This window comes from Bubalus kerabau, chromosome 5 (assembly GCF_029407905.1).
Source record: "Bubalus kerabau isolate K-KA32 ecotype Philippines breed swamp buffalo chromosome 5, PCC_UOA_SB_1v2, whole genome shotgun sequence".
Taxonomy (NCBI): domain Eukaryota; kingdom Metazoa; phylum Chordata; class Mammalia; order Artiodactyla; family Bovidae; genus Bubalus; species Bubalus kerabau.
Window position 1 is genome coordinate 122,809,408 of NC_073628.1, and position 17,423 is coordinate 122,826,830.

A 17,423-nucleotide genomic window follows, 5' to 3' on the forward strand; every position below is an offset into this window, starting at 1 on the left:
AGCTTCAGTATTGGTCCTTCCAATGAATATTCAGGGTTGATTTCCTTTAGGATTGACTGGTTTGAGCTCCTTGCAGTCCAAGGGACTCTCAAGAGTTTTCTCTAGCACCACAGTTGGAAAATGTTATTGTTTATATAAGCCGTATTATTCAACAAAATATTTCCAGAACCTAGTACAGTGCCTGCATCTTATTAGGCATCCAATAAATTCATGTTGAGCTATGTAGCTCATGCTGTAGGAAAGAGAATTCTCTGCAGCTCATGATGACCAGAGAAGACTTCAAGAAGGAGATGATAGGATTTAACTGCATGTTGAGTAATGTTTGGAAAAGATGGTCACCCCTGTGTGAATGGAGAATGAAATTCAGGAGACCTGCTCATGATGACAAGCAGCCCATAGAAACTAACCTTCAAATATGGGCGAAAATGATGAATCTTGCAGAAGATCTAGAGGCAGTATTCTTCAAATCTGACCCAAGAGATATTGAGAGGTCCAAGACAGAAGTGATACATGGGGCTTCCCTGGTGGTATGGTGGATAAGAATCCACCTGCCAATGCAGGGGACACGGGTTTGACCCTTAATTCATGAAGATTCCACATGCTGCAGAGCAACTAAGCCCTCATACACAACTTCTGAAGACCTAGAGCGTATGCTCTGCAACAAGAGAAGCCACCACAATGAGAAGCTCGACACACTGCAACTATAGCTCCTGCTCTCTGCAACTAGAGAAAGCCCGTGCATAACAACAAAGAGCCAGAGCAACCAAAGTACTAGTAATAACAGTCAAATACATTTTAAAAATAAAAGAAATGATCCAAATCCTGGAAGGAACACAGGGAAAAGGGAGTTTCTAGTGGCAGTTTTAGAAATGGGAAAAAGCAAAAGTTATCTTTTTCATGTTTTGAAGGTGGTGGAAGAATGGTTTATTAGATTGCATTCATAATTCTGATTTCTGATATAATAAAATTTGATCAAAGCCAGTTTTTCTTCCATATGTTTTCCTTACTTTGATGTTAACTTTTCTGTGTGCATTAGAATCATTCCACCGATGTCAACATTATTCCATACATGTGTAGAAAGAAGACTTGGAAACATTGCTCTCTTATAACTATAGGCAGCAGCACCTCCAGGAGACAGCCTTTTTAACAACAGGAAAAAGCACAAAGGTGTTGGTATTCTCCTAGATGGTTATGTTGTCACTGGAGGTGTCAACAGGTGGGGATCTTAGTTGGGGTGATAGACAAACAGCTTCAGATATTTCACTGAGCTTTCAACTCTGCTGGACTCCTTGTCTACAGGTACAGTTACCTTATTGCTAAGCGAAGGCTACGTTTGGCAGGAGTAAAGTGCTAAAGACATGGAAACTGTGGATGCTGCCAGAGGTTTCTCAAGGGTGTGGGTCCGTGGGTCCTGATTTTGAAATATCCTTCTGAGGCTCCCTCCTACAGTGTGAGAGGACAATGATTGCTTTCTCTGTTTGTGCTCATGCTTGAACTAGAAAGGGATGAGATTGATCTGAGAGTTTCAGGTGCCATTTTGACTACTTGCTTAAAAGGACTCTCTCTATTCATACACTCTCTTCTTTATTTCTTTTGTAAAAGCAACTCATTTCCAATGATCACCCTCTAGACCTTGTCACCATGAAGAACTTGAAATCTTCAGCCCAGTCATCCTACTCTCTGGCGACAATGTCTTTGTCATTTAAACTTCCATTTTCCATTCTGGGATCTTCAGAGAACTTGGGATTCCAGGACACTTTTCCTTTATCTTCACCTATCAGTTTTTCTCCCAGTAATTCAACCTTCCCCTCCATCTGATTACATGTTTCACATTCTAACGTTTCTTTTACTAATAATCTACATCCCAATCTACTGTTACCCCTGCCTGTGAAATTCCAAGCATGGATGAATATCACGTTTCCAGCACTGCACCAGCAAAGTAAACTTCTACTCAATGCCTCCCGAACTTCCTCCTTATACTTAGAACATTTTAATGCCTAATTCTGAAGGAAATATATGCCATCAAATAAGAGACCTCTTAACATCGTGTTTAAGTCTAAAGATTCATCTGCATCCATACTCACTTTTCTCTTTTTCCTCTCTTTTAAAGAAATGGTGTTCCTCTTTTTAAAATTCATCTTTGTACCTGAGAGGCCTGTGCTTCTTCACCTGTTAATGAGCCACCTCTCTCCTATCACATTTTCATTCTGTCCTTCCTATCAGTTTTAATATTGCTTCAAGCTCTCCTGTTTTAAGATCAACAAAATCTTCTACTCTTATCTTTCTTTCCTATTAAGTACATCTCTTTGAATGAGTGATCTATTCTCACCACTTTCAACAACCCCTTAGTCTTCATACTTTTCTATATGGCTTCTGCCTTTACAAGTCTATTATAAAAAATTCATTCTAAGAATTAGTGATTTCTTATAGTTAAATTCAATGGATAATTTCTATTCTATATAATTTTCAGTAGCATTGAACATTGCTCCTTGTTCCTTTCTCTTGGAATCTTTCTTTCCTAGATACTGTGATATTACATTCTCCTGTTTTCTCTTTTTTTCTCTATTATTTTCCTTGCTGATTCTTCTTAAGCAGTCTGTTTTGCCAGCTTGCCATCTGTTGCCTATTTCTTAAATGTTGGTGTCTCCATGGGCTTTATCCTTAGTTTTCTTTATTACAGATACTCTTGCCAGTCAATCTCACTAAGGTCCATGGTTCGATTTTCCATCCGTATGCTGATGACTCCCAAATCCACAGGTCTATTCCAGCAGCTCTTCTGAGTAACAGATTCATGCACACAGCTCCCCTTGTATTTCCACAGGGACATATTTGCCTTAGTCTGCTCAGGCTATCATAGCAAAATACCATTGAATAGCTGCTTTTAAACAATAGACATTTATTTTCTTATAGTAGCAGAGGCTAGAAGTCTGTGCCTACATGATTGGGTTCCAGTGGGCTCATCTGCTGACGTCTTTTCACTATGTCCTGGGTGGTCTGTGATGGTCTGGGGAATCTTTTTCTTCCTTTTCTTATAAAGCCACAGTCTTTCAGATTAGGATCCTACCCTTATATCCTCATTTAATCTTAAACATCTCCACAAAGGAAAGGCCCTATCTCCAGATACAGCCACTCTGGAGGTTGAGCTTTAACATATGAATCTGGGTGTGGGGGAGAGGGGGATAATCCAGTCCAAAACAATGTCCAAGACTGAACTCATCAGTTTCATAATAAAATCTGATCCATTTCCTATGTTCTCAATTTTAGTGAATTGCACCAGAGATGGTATAATGTAGAAACAAAGAAGTGCTAGATAATAATAGTAGTGGAAACAAAGGTGCTAGAGTCAGTCTTCTTGGGCTCAAATCCAGGTTCTTATCTTTTACTAACAAAATTGCCTTTGGGCCTCATTTTTTTTCATCCATAAATGGGATTATTTTATAGTATCTGTCTTATAGGAGTATGATGAGCATTAAGTGAGTTATAATTGCTCACTTGTAGCATTAAGTGAGTTGATATAATCCTTGAAACAGTGCCAGGCACCTGGATATAATTACAAAATAGCACCCAGGGCTTCCCAGGTCGCTCAGTGGTGAAGAATCTGCCAGCCAATGCAGGAGATATGGGTTCAATCCCTGGTGTGGGAGGATTCCACATGCTGCAGAGCAATTAAGCCCATGTGCCACAACTGTTGAGCCTGTCCTCTGGAGCCTGGGAGCTCCAACTGCTGAACTCATGTGCCACAACTACTGAAGTCTGCATGCCCTGGAACCCTGCCCTGCAACTACACAAGCCACCACAATGAGAAAGAAGCCAGTGCCCCGCAACTAGAGAGCAGCCATGCTCTCTGCAGCTAGAGAAACAGCTCATGCAGCAACGAAGACCCAGCACAACCAAAAATGAATAAATAAAATTTAAAAGTGCTTGGTAAACATCCACTACTATTATTATCATCTACCTAATGGATTAAACCTTTACCCCTCCTTTCTCTCTGCTGTTCAGTGGCTAAGTCGTGTCTAGCTCTTGGCAACCCCATGGACTGCAGCACACCAGGCTTCCTTGTCCTTCACTATCTCCTGGACTTTGCTCAAACTCATGTCCATTGAGTCGATGATGCTATCCAACTTTCTCATTCTCTGTCGCCCCTTCCCCTCCTGCCCTCAATCTTTCCCTTCTCTAGTATTTATTTTCTCTCTAGCATTTCCTTAATTTCTGGGTTCTATAGTTTCTATCTCCTTGACATCCTGGAACTAATTCACATTCTTCATCAACTTACCTTTTTCCCTGTCTGGGAACCACTACTTTTTCCTGAGTTGCTATGATAGCATATTGACTAATCTTCCTTGGCTGAACTTCCAGTCTAGCCTCTCACAGCATACAGAGTGTTTTTGCAAAAAATGCAAATCTCTTCATGTTAGTTCTTTGCCTACGTCTATTAAATGATTCCCCCCAAATCTTTCTCATGATTTACAGACCTTTCATGTTTCTGTGCTTTACCATTGGTGTTCTCATTTCTCTCTGCTCATTAATTTTTACTCCACATGCTAGCTACAACTTAAACTATTTATTTTAAGGCAATACTTCCCAAGAAATTTTATAATACGCAGATAATGATATTGTATGTATGGCACATTGTGTGAACCGACACGCTTACTTGTGTCTTAGGACAACTGGGCTGAGATCTCATCTAGAACCCTCAAGGGCAAGGGAATCAGGATTTAAACGTATCTGTAACTCTTTCACAATGTAGCAACATAACTAGGGTACATTAGCTTGAAAGCCGGGTCTAATTACAGATTGCCACACCAGGGCCATGAATTCCACTGTCCCTTCCTAGAATCCAGTGTGTGTGTGTGTGTGTGTGTGTGTGTGTGCACGCATGTGTGTGTGCTTAGTTGCTCAGTCATATTTCACTCTTCATGACCCCATGGACTGTAGCCCTCCAGGCTCCTCTGTCCGTGGAATTTTCCAGGCAAGAATACTGGAGTGGGCTGCCATTTCCTCCTCCAGGGGATCTTCCTGACCCAAGGAATGAACCCTTGTCTACTGGATTGGCAGGTGGATTCTTTACTGCTGAGCCATCAGGGAAGCCCCTCCTAGAGCCTAGAGCCACTACCCAAACTCCTCTTAAGTGCAAACTAGTCTTCCCATCCCTCTTTAGAGGGCCCTTCCTCTTGGAGCCCTCACTTGCCCTTCCTGTTGGTTTTTGTTTTTTTTGTTTTTCTTCCTGCTCCAAATAGCAGCTATGTATTCTCTTCCATACGGCTGCTGCTGTTGTTCAGTCATTAAGCTGTGTCCGACTCTTTTGTAGCCCCATGGAGCCCACCAGGCTTCTCTGTCCATGGAATTTCCCAGGCAAGAATACTGAATTGAGTTGCCCTTTCTTCCTCCAAGGGATCTTCCCAACCTAAGGATCAAACCTGCATCTCTTATGTCCCCTGAATTGGCAAGAGGATTGTTTATTACTGAGCCACCTGGGAAGCCCATCCCCTTTTGTAGCTTGTACAAAAACATGTTCTTGAGGAACTTCCAACATATAGTAATAATTCAATAACAGATAAATGTGTAGGATCCAGTGGGAACATAGAAAAAACTGCAGAGAGTTTGTAAGAATCTGATAGTAGCATAAAATTAATTCTCAACAGTGCCTAAAAATTCTTACCAATGCTGTTACTTCTTGTACTTAATTAGGTAGATTCTTCACTGACATGATAAAACAAACACTTTTTACATAATAAAATAATTCCCATTTTAGCCAATGCAATTGCCTACCGTAGGTACCAGCATAAACAAGCAAGATAATTGATTTCCTGAAATAAGGCAGATGTAGCTCTGGCTAAGCCTGGTTTTTGGCAGCAGCACCAAAGTGAATCTAACTAAAAGGTAGATATTTACACTGTAGGTTCATTTTGGGGGAAAAATCTAAATGATTCAAAGCATCAGAATCTCTATATACAAATATAAACTCCACGATTATCTTCCAGAAATAAAGATGTCTTAAATGCATGATTCTTTTATTGTTTTAGGTTCTTGACTCAAGCCTATGTCAAACTCTGTGAATAACTGAGAATTAACTTGACATTTTAACATGTCTGTTCTTGGAAATAACAATGGTTCCACTAGTTCCAAAATGCTTTTTAGAGATAACTCAGTTTCTTTAAATTTCATATCTTGTTGCATCTTTGGGACTAATAATATAAATATGCAAATGTAAATGAATCGCTGTTCTTCCTTTAAGCTAATTTACCTGATATTTGATTTACAACCTATTTTAAAATAAAACTTGAACTTAAGAGGAACATCTGTGGTAGGAGAAAAGTGGTTATGGGAACTTAAGATTAGAAAGATAAATTCTTCAAAATGAGATAGTTTGGGCTTTCTACTAATATATATCAAAATAATTTCTTTAATGGACACAAATTACACAAGTAACAGCACAGGAAAATTTAAGAAAACTTATTAGGTAGAAAATTAAAGCCAACTAACTAGTTAACAAAGTAGATTTGAAGCCTTCATTTCCCTTATTGGCTGCACCGCACAGCTTGTGGGAATCTCAGTTCCCCAGGGAACTGAACCTGGGACTTGAACCTGGGCCATGACAGTGAAAGTTGAATCCTAACCACTAGGCCACCAGGGAATTCCCCGAACCTATTATTGCTTTAAGAGTGATTTGGGAGTTTCCTGGTGGTCCAATGGTTGGGACTTGGAGCTGTCATTGCCATGGACCCTGTTTTGATCCCTGATCTGGGAACTAAGAGCAGGTAAGCCGTGTGGAACAGCAAAAACAAACAAACAAACAAACAAAAAAATGGTACTTCCCTAGTAGCTCAGTCAGTAAAGAATCTGCTTGCAATGCAGGAGACCTGAATTTGATCCCTGGGTTGGGAAAATCCCCTGAGGAAGGAAATGGCAACCCACTCCAGTATTCCTGCCTGGAAAATCCCATGGATGGAGGAACCTGGCTGGCTACAGTCCATGAGGTCACAAAGAGTTGGACACAAATGATGGACTAACACTGATCCTTGAAAAACAATATTGACCAGATGACATTTTGAGTCTCTCCTAGAGTTGTTCTCTTGGTGTCCATCTCCCTTTAGGAAACTTTTCTCTTCACTTATCCTTCTTGACACCATATTTGCCTGTTTTCTGACTTTCCCCTTAGCTGCTAACATATGCAAGTGACCTAATCATCAAATAACAACAAAGAAACATTCCTGGTCCCTACTTTCTGTTCTGGTCACCAACCTATTTCCCTTTTCTCCTGAGCCCCACTTACTAAAATGGCAACATTTCTCAGTCTTCTTTATCTCCTCAAATTTTCTTTAATTTTCCACATGCAACAGTCTGCCTTTCACCTATTTTTTCTGCTGAAACTGTGGTCAGTAATTTAAATGGATATCTTTTATTGCTACTTAGTTCAGTTCAGTTCACTTGCTCAGTCGTGTCCAACTCTTTGCAACCCCATGGAGTGCAGCACGCCAGGCCTCCCTGTCCATCACCAACTCCCGGAGTTCACTCAAACTCATGTCCATTGAGTTGGTGATGCCATCCAACCATCTCATCCTCTGTCGTCCCCTTCGCCTCCTGCCTTCAATCTTTCCCAGCATCAGGGTCTTTTCCAGTGAGTCAGGAAATTTATCTGAATCCTCTTCTGCCCTCCTCAGCCCTTGATACTGTGAATAACATTCCTACTTCTTGATTTTGGCCCTTAAAGGGTTAAAAGGCAATGCATCTGGATTCAGGCCTGTTAGAAATGGTAGGACAAACAGTTGCTGATAAAATACCACACTCAACTGGATGGAGGACTGCAGTGCCATCTGTTCTGGGGCATCCAAGCCATCCCTCTCATTCTCCAATTGATTGCAAGTTCCTAAAGGAGAGAACATGGGAAAGAGAAAAGAGACCCTGGCAGAGGGAAAGGAATCAAGAAACTGTCTGTGTGTGTGATTTGTGAGATCATTTTCTGTTCTATTTATTTATGGGTTTCCCTGATGGCTCAGATGGTAAAGAATCCACCTGCAATGCAGGAGACCTGGTTTCAATCCCTGGGTTGGGAAGACACTCTGGAGAAGGGAATAGCTATCCACTCTGGCATTCTTGCCTGGAGAATTCCATGGACAGCAAAGTCTGGTGGGCTATGGTCCATGGAGTCACAAAGACTGGGACATGACTGAGCGATTAACACTTTCACTTTCCACTTTGTATTCTATCTATTAGACTAGACTGAGCCAAGGGCGCACTCAGGTGCCGGTAGAATGCCCCAGGGCCACAACAGATGCTTCTATGGCCCCCATTGCAAAATCATGGAAACTACATAAAATACTACCTATGACCAAAGACATTGGATTAATCTTCTTTAGTAAATTTACTGCCACTGCTGAAGACCTCCTTCTGTCCAAGAATCTCATATGATTTATTCAAGCCTGCATCATTTTTGACACCTCACTTAAATATTTCTTGTAAATTGAAGGGCTTGACTTTACATTTGAAACTGACAATGATTGCAACCTATTTCTCCCAGTACTTTCACATACTCCTTTTTTTTTTTTTAATTGGAGGAAAATTGCTTTAAGATGTGCTTATTTCTGCTGTACAACAACATGAATCAGTCATTATTATATATATATATATAAAAATATATATATAGCCTCCCTCCTGAGCCTCCCTGTCCTTCCCTTCCCTCATCCTACCACTATTCTTTCTAGATCAGATCAGATCAGTTGCTCAGTCGTGTCCGACTCTTTGGGACCCCATAAATTGCAGCACGCCAGGCCTCCCTGTCCATCACCAACTCCCGGAGTTCACTCAGACTCACGTCCATCGAGTCAGTGATGCCATCCAGCCATCTCATCCTCTGTCATCCCCTTCTCCTCCTGCCCCCAATCCCTCCCAGCATCAGAGTCTTTTCCAATGAGTCAACTCTTCGCATGAGGTGGCCAAAGTATTGGAGTTTGAGCTTTACCATCATTCCTTCCAAAGAAATCCCAGGGCTGATCTCCTTCAGAATGGACTGGTTGGATCTCCTTGCAGTCCAAGGGACCCTCAAGAGTCTTCTTCAGTACTACAGTTCAAAAGCATCAATTTTTCAGCGCTCAGCCTTCTTCACAGTCCAACTCTCACATCCATACATGACCACAGGAAAAACCATAGCCTTGACTAGACGAACCTTTATTGGCAAAGTAATGTCTCTGATTTTGAATATGCTATCTAGGTTGGTCATAACTTTCCTTCCAAGGAGTAAGCGTCTTTTAATAACCTCAGATATGCAGATGACACCACCCTTATGGCAGAAAGTGAAGAGGAACTCAAAAGCCTCTTGATGAAAGTGAAAGTGGAGAGTGAAAAAGTTGGCTTAAAGCTCAACATTCAGAAAACGAAGATCATGACATCCAGTCCCACCACTTCATGGGAAATAGATGGGGAAACAGTGGAAACAGTGTCAGACTTTATTTTTCTGGGCTCCAAAATCACTACAGATGGTGACTGCAGCCATGAAATTAAAAGACGCTTGCTATTCTTTTTAACTTTTCCTTAAAGTGTTAGTTGCTCACTCATATCTGACTCTGCAACCCCATGAACTATAGCCCAGCAGGCTCCTCTGTCCACGGAATTCTCCAGGCAAGAATGCTGGAGTGGGCAGTATTTCTCCAAGGGATCTCACAAATCACACACAGACAGTTTCTCAATTCCTTTCCCTCTGCCATGGTCTCTTTTCTCTTTCCCATGTAACTGGGCAGTATTTCTCCAACGGATCTTCCTGACCCTGAGGTTGAGCCTGGGTCTCCTGCATTGCAGGTGGATTTTTATCATCTGAGCCATCTGAGGGGAGCCCAACTTTTCCTTAATCATCCTTTATTTTTCTACTCATTAAATATTAGTGTTTTTCTCAAAGTTCCTATTATTTTCATCTTTTCCTTTTCTTTCTTTGTATCATCAATCCAGGTAAACTCATTGTTTTTATTCTGATTTTATGGATCCATCCCAGATCTGTCTTTCAAACTTCAGGCCCATATAGCCCACTAAATATTAAACATATCCACTGTATGTCCAATGGAGCCCTCAAGTAAACATAGCCAAAAGAGACATCCTGTGTTTTTGTCTCTGATTACACAGCAGACTGAGTTAGTAGGAAACCCTCTTAATTAAAAAAAAAAAGTATGGTATAGAATATAAAAAATACATCAACATACTCTATACGTGACTGCTCAAAACAAATAAAAAGAAAATTCAAGAAATAAAAAGAGCATTCACCATCAGTAATAACAAGCTCATGCCTTTTCCACTATGTCCTTAGAAGATCTTGAATCTGAATATTTGCTTAATGTCTAACTAGCTGTGATTTTAATGTCTATGAAGAAAGCAGGGAATTCCCTGGCAGTCCAGTGGTTAGAACTCTGTGCTTCCACTGCAGGGGGCCTAGGATTGACCCCTGGTCTGGGCACTAAGATCCTGCATGCCCAGTGGTATAGCCAAAAGAAAAAAGAAAGGAGGAAAGAAATAAAGAAAGCCTTGAACCTGCATGAGGCAAGCAAACAGTTGAAAATGAGATGTCTGCCTATAAGCAGGACACTGGAAAGAGCACCGCCTTGATGAGAGAGGGAACAGAGCAGGAAAAACACAGACACACATGGGAATTGTAAACTCGCCATGTGGAACACAGATGGTGCAGTAGTACCTCAGCTGAGAAATAGTAAAAACTGGTTCCAGAACAGTAAAATAAGGAAAATATTGCAACATTTCAAAAACTAGGGGTACCTTGGATTCCTTAGAAAACAATTCCTACTAAAGACAATTTCACTATAAAAGTAACAAACCACAAACTGGTGACTCAGGGATTCAAGATTCATCTATCTGGAAACACTACCATCCTAAGAGTCTTTGAACTGGATGGACAAAAACTGGAGTGGAGAAAGTATTTGTTGCGGTTTTTTAGTTGCTAAGTCATGTCCACTTCTTTTGCAACCCCAGGGACTACAGCCTGCCAGGCTCCTCTTCCCATGAGAATTTCCCAGGCAAGAATACTGGAGTGGGTTGCCGTTTCCTTCTCCAGGGGATCTTCCCAACCCAGAGATCAAACCCACAACTCCTGCATTGGCGTGCGGATTTTTTACCTCTGAACCACCATTAATAACTCTTAATTACCTTGGACTAGACTGACACATAACTTTTACTTATATTCCACCATAAAAATTCATCATTACTACACCACTTGATACTTGTACCAATGCTTAGCAGTGTGCCCAGAAGAACGTAATGGTTTGGTAAACATATAGCAATGATCTCAGCAGTGGCCACAGGACTGGAAAAGGTCAGTTTTCATTACAATTCCAAAGAAAGGCAATGACAAAGAATGCTCTAACTACCGCACAATTGCAGTCATCTCACACGCTAGTAAAGGGCTTCCCTGGTGGCTCAGAGGTTAAAGCGTCTGCCCGCAATGCGGGAAACCTGGGTTCGATCCCTGGGTCGGGAAGATCCCCTGGAGAAGGAAACGGCAACCCACTCCAGTATTCTTGCCCAGAGAATCCCATGGACGGAGGAGCCTTGTGGGCTACAGTCCATGGGGTGGCAAAGAGTCGGACACAGCTGAGCGACTTCACTTCAGTTCTTCACTTCACACGCTAGTAAAGTAATGCTAAAAATTCTCCAAGCCAGGCTTCAGCAGAGAAGGCAATGGCACCCCACTCCAGTACTCTTGCCTGGAAAATCCCATGGATGGAGAAGTCTGGTGGGCTGCAGTCCATGGGGTCACTAAGAGTCGGACACGACTGAGCGACTTCTTTTTCACTTTTCACTTTCATGCATTGGAGAAGGAAATGGCAACCCACTCCAGTGTTCTTGCCTGGAGAATCCCAGGGACCGTGGAACCTGGTGGGCTGCCGTCTCTGGGGTTGCACAGAGTCGGACACGACTGAGCGACTTAGCAGCAGCAGCAGCAGGCTTCAGCAATATGTGAACCGTGAACTTCCAGATGTTCAAGCTGGTTTTACTTTTTATTTTTTTTAATGTGTGTTTTTTTAAATATAAATTTATTTACTTTAATTGGAGGTTAATTACTTTGCAATATTGTATTGGTTTTGACGGCAGAGGAACCCGAGATCAAATTGCCAACATCCACCGGATCATCAAAAAACCAAGAGAGTTCCATAAAAACATCTATTTCTGCTTTATTGACTATATATAAATATATATATAAATATATATATATATTTATATATATTGACTATATATATATATTGACTATATTTATTGCCAAAGCCTTTGACTGTGTGGATCACAATCAACTGTGGAAAATTCTGAAAGAGATGGGAATATCAGACCACCTGATCTGCCTCTTGAGAAATCTGTATGCAGGTCAGGAAGCAACAGTTAGAACTGGACATGGGACAACAGACTGGTTCCAAATAGGAAAGGGAGTACGTCAAGACTGTATATTGTCACCCTGCTTATTTAACTTATATGCAGAGTACATCATGAGAAACGCTGGGCTGGAAGAAGCACAAGCTGGAATCAAGATTGCCGGCAGAAATATCAATCACCTCAGATATGAAGACACCACCACCCTAATGGCAGAAAGTGAAGAGGAACTAAAAAGCCTCTTGATGAAAGTGAAAGAGGAAAGTGAAAAAGTTGGCTTAAAGCTCAACATTCAGAAAACAAAGATCATGGCATCCGGTCCCATCACTTCATGGGAAATAGATGGGGAAACAGTGTCAGACTTTATTTTTGGGGCTCCAAAAGTCACTGCAGATGGTGATTGCAGCCATGAAATTAAAAGACGCTTACTCCTTGGAAGGAAAGTTATGGCCAACCTAGATAGTATATTGAAAGGCAGAGATATTGCTTTGTCAACAAAGGTCCGTCTAGTCAAGGCTATGGTTTTTCCAGTGGTCATGTATGGATGTGAGAGTTGGAGTCTGAAGAAAGCTGAGCACCGAAGAATTGATGCTTTTGAACTGTGGTGCTGGAGAAGACTCTTGTGAGTCCCTTGGACTGCAAGGAGATCCAACCAGTCCATCCTAAAGGAGACCAGTCCTGGGTGTTCACTGGAAGGACTGATGCTGAGGCTGAAACTCCAATACTTTGGCCACCTCATGCGAAGAGTTGACTCATTGGAAAAGACTCTGATGCTGGGAGGGATTGGGGGCAGGAGGAGAAGGGGATGACAGAGGATGAGATGGCTGGATGGCATCACCGACTCAATGGGTAATGAGTTTGAGTGAACTCTGGGAGTTGGTGATGGACAGGGAGGCCTGGCATGCTGTGGTTCAGGGGGTCGCAAAGCGTCAGACACGACTGAGCTACTGAACTGAACTGAACTGAGCAATTATCTTTGCCACATTGTCCTATCAAATAGATCAGTAAGAGTTATTGATTCTGCCTTGGATATCAGTAACTGATCCATCTTCTTTTCCTTCTCAGTGTTTTCAAGCTTGTTTAGGCTGTCATCCCCTTTCACTTGGAATACTGCAATAACCTGACTTGTCCTAAGACCTGTTTCTCCCTATCACTGTTAGAATACTGTGGCTGTAAATAATACGAGCTCTAGGTAACTTTGGAAAAATTGGGAACTTATTATACAGGCTCTTTATTATCTTATGGACCCTGAAGCAATAATAAAGCTAGGTCCAGGAAAGTTCTGGGAAAAGAAATTGAAAGGGTGTCAGTATTGCAACCAATAGTCAGGCATTCCCTGTCGACCTCTATTTTATTTGGCTTCTCTTTAAGAGAACATTTTTCTCCCAATTCACAGTGGGGTTTCCTATCTTTTTTGGGGGCCACACCACGAGGCATGTGGGATCCCTGTTTCCTGACCAGGGGTCAAACCCATACCCTCTGAGTTGGAAACACAGACCCTTAACCACTGGACTAGCAGGGAAGTCTGTCTTAACATGGCAAAAAAATATTCAGTGTCTTTTCCATCCTCCTTTATGGCTCAGCTGGTAAAGAATCTGCCTGCAATGCGGGAGACCTGGGTTCCATCCCTGGGTTGGGGAGATCTCCTGGAGAAGGGAAAGGCTCCCCACTCCAGTATTCTGGCCTGGAGAATTCCGTGGACTGTGTAGTCCATGGGGTCACAAAGAGTCGGACATGATGGAGCGACTTTCACTTTCACTTTTCCTTCAATATGCTACCATTCATAGACAGCTTTGGGATGAAAGTATTTTTTTACGTCTATCTTCTGTCTACAAGGGCTAGGACCAATCAAAGTCATCTACTTCTTTTTATCGCCCATGGATCTGACCCTCATGTTTTATACAATCCAGGCAGAGTGATTGTTCAATAAATATTCAACAAATCAGTGAATGACCAACAACATTATTCTATTTTATTCCACTCAACATATTGTTAGCCACCTGTAATCTAAGAATTCTTGTTCTGATTCAGTCAAATTTTTCATCCTTCAATAAAAATTTGTCATGATGACTAAGCCTCAAAAGAAGGACAATTGCTCCTTTATTTTCTTGATTTTATGATTCAGGACTTGTCTTATCTGGCTGTGGCATCATAAATCGTCTCCATCTCGTCCTGTGTTCAACTTCACAGACAGGTTCTGTGTATTTGTCTTTCTTGTAGATCTTTATTAACTTGGAGCTTACTAAATACTTTCGCTCCACATGCACATTTTAATTATTTTGATTTTCAAAATTTTCTTGTAAAAAAAGGTACAATATAAATAAAATTCAGCTTATAGATGATTGTATAGTGTCTTAGGAACTATTTTATTTGCATTAATACCATGCATTTGTTCTCTGTTTGTTTTGGTTTTACAAAACAGCCCCATAAATAACTAAGGATGGAACTTTTCCCCAAAGCGTTTTCTCATTAGTGTTATCTCAAAGCTCAAATCTGATTTTGTTACCAAATCCCACATGATTTGGTTATCAGATCCCACAGGAGATGATTGTCTCACGTAGCATTCAGTGAAACAGTTCTCTTGGAAGCAAAAACAAACGTCAAGAAGCAAATGGACTGCAGGCAAACCCCTGGCCATTGAAAACTGGCAACTGCTGCGGAGCCGAGGCCATTTCAAAGGACACCCTGGGAAAAAGAAAAGTATCGCGGCATTTAAGGGCGAGGATTTGAGCTGAACTTTTCAATGCCCTTGCTGATAAAGGGGAACCCTGACCATCATTGTCTCATGAAAACCTTCTCATTAATGAGTCAATTCGGGAGTATTTGGAATTCAATATGAGTATATGAGTCTGTCCCTCAGGAGATTCTGGTCAACCTGTGGTTCAATTGGACAGTTTCTCATCTGTCAACTAAGTGATTTTTGAAGAATCAAAGGATAATACAATACCGCTTTTATATCGAATTTTAGCTCATTTCTTGCATGAAACTAAGGATAATATCTGAAATACACTTCTAAAAGGGTCTTCAGTTGCCAAATGCAAATCTTGGCAGACAATTTAGTGGAAGAAAGCAAATGGTCCCCCCACTAGGGACTGAACCCAAACCCTCACAGTGGAGGTGCAAAGCCTGACCAGTGGACTGCCAGGGAATTCCCAGAATGAATGTAAATCTTGACTGTTGTAATAAACTTTTAAGAAACATAAACAACAACAACAAAATAAAAATGGATTGTAAATAAATCGTATGCCAGTTTTTATAAAAAGAAAAAAAATGGAGCATGGTTTACAGGCAACATCAGCTGGTGGTAACAGTTCTGAGGCTAAAACCAGACTGGTAAATTTATCTATAAAAATGGATATAATAATAGTACCTACTTCAGAGTTTCACAGTTTGTTAAAAGGATTAAAATAAGTAATGGATGAACAGTATTTGGCAAAGTGTTTAAGTTCACAGTACTCTCTTATGCCCACTGGAAAGGCTGAATGGGGATTGGTATAGAGCCCAACTCTGGACCCATGCCACCAGGGTTCAAGTCCCAGCTCTACCTTTTACTGTCTATGCACCTTGGGCAACTTCCTTAAATTCTCTGTGCTTTAGTTTTCTCATCTATTAAAATTGGGACCACACTAGTATCTACCTTATACAAGTGTTGTATAGAATAAATGAATTAATGCCTGTAAAATGCTCGGTAAATTTATTATAACTGAAAATTGCTTCTTGTTTGGGGAGACGCTCAAGATATTTTCTGGGGTTGAGTACACATACAGTTAAGCCTGACCAGTTTTATTGCTGTTTTCTTTGCAGTTGGCAAGTTGCTATGTGTGTATTTAAATAAACTCCAATGTTTTCAAATAAATTTATCATTTTTATTGTTGACATTTATTAAACTCCAATTAAAGTTATTGACCTTACTCTAAGCAAAAAGAAGCCAACAAAAGGAATCATCAATGACTAAAGTAGCATTGCATATAGAGCTACTCACCTACTCAGTAGGAGTGGCTTTTGTTACTAGAAACCAACATTTTCCTATTCTTGAAACTAATACTTTGAGCTGGGGTATCAGACAGGTGCAGGTTGCTGCATCCCAGATTCACTCAAACCACTCCAGATCTGATGCTTCTGTCCTTATATCATCTGCAGTGTGCTAGGTAGGTGGACAGATGTTTGTTGCCCTGGGGGATTAAATATAAATAGATAGGTGATAGCTAGATGGATTTTCAGCTCTGCTATTTTATTTTAAATTTTTGGGTGTGCTGGTCCTTCACTGCTGTGTGCAGTCTTTAGTTGTGGTGAGTGGGGCCTACTCCCTTGTTGAGCTGCTGCTTTGGGGGAAGTAATCCTTCCAGAGATTAAGGGTAATGTAAATTAAGTTTGCAGTTATGTAAATCATTTTTGAGATAAGGTCTTTCCTTCTATTGTTCTTCCTCTCTTTTCCCCTTTCTCTTTCCCTCTTTCCTTCCTTCAATCTCCACTCAAGTCACACTAACCTCTTTCCTCTTCCTGGAGCACACTAGACATGCCCACTTAGTTATCTATTTGGTTAACTCCCTCACAACTAAGACCTGGCACATCCAAAGAAATAAACTAAATAAATGTTTTTTCAAAATGTATTATTTTCTTTTCTATCTTTGCATAATCAAAAATAAGGCAGAGACTAGGCAATAAAATTCCTGGTAATGAAAAAGGCGTCCTTGCTAACAAATGCAGTTCCTGACTTGGAAAGGTAGTGGGAAGTTGGTTGTTTCTTGCTGCTTATGTAAGACTCAAAACTCAGCATTCAAAAAACTGAGATGTGGGGTGTCTGGTCTTATCACTTCATGGCAAATAGATGGGGAAAAACTGGAAGCAGTGATAGATTTTATTTTCTTGGGCTCCAAAATCACTGTGGAATGTGACTACAGCCATGAAATTAAAAGACACTTGTTTCTTAGAAGGAAAGCTATGACAAAGCTAGACAGCATATTAAAAAGCAGAGGCATCGCTTTGCTGACCAAGATCTGTATGGTTAAAGCTATGGTTTTTCCAGTTGTCATGTATGGATGTGAGGGTTGGACCATAAAAAAGGCTAA

At 40.9% G+C, this 17,423-nt stretch overlaps 1 pseudogene; it reads left to right on the forward strand.

Annotated features, from left to right (window-relative positions):
• Positions 1 to 425: 425 nt before the first annotated feature.
• Positions 426 to 15,357, forward strand: LOC129654320 (centrosomal protein 20-like; annotated as a pseudogene).
• Positions 15,358 to 17,423: the final 2,066 nt, after the last annotated feature.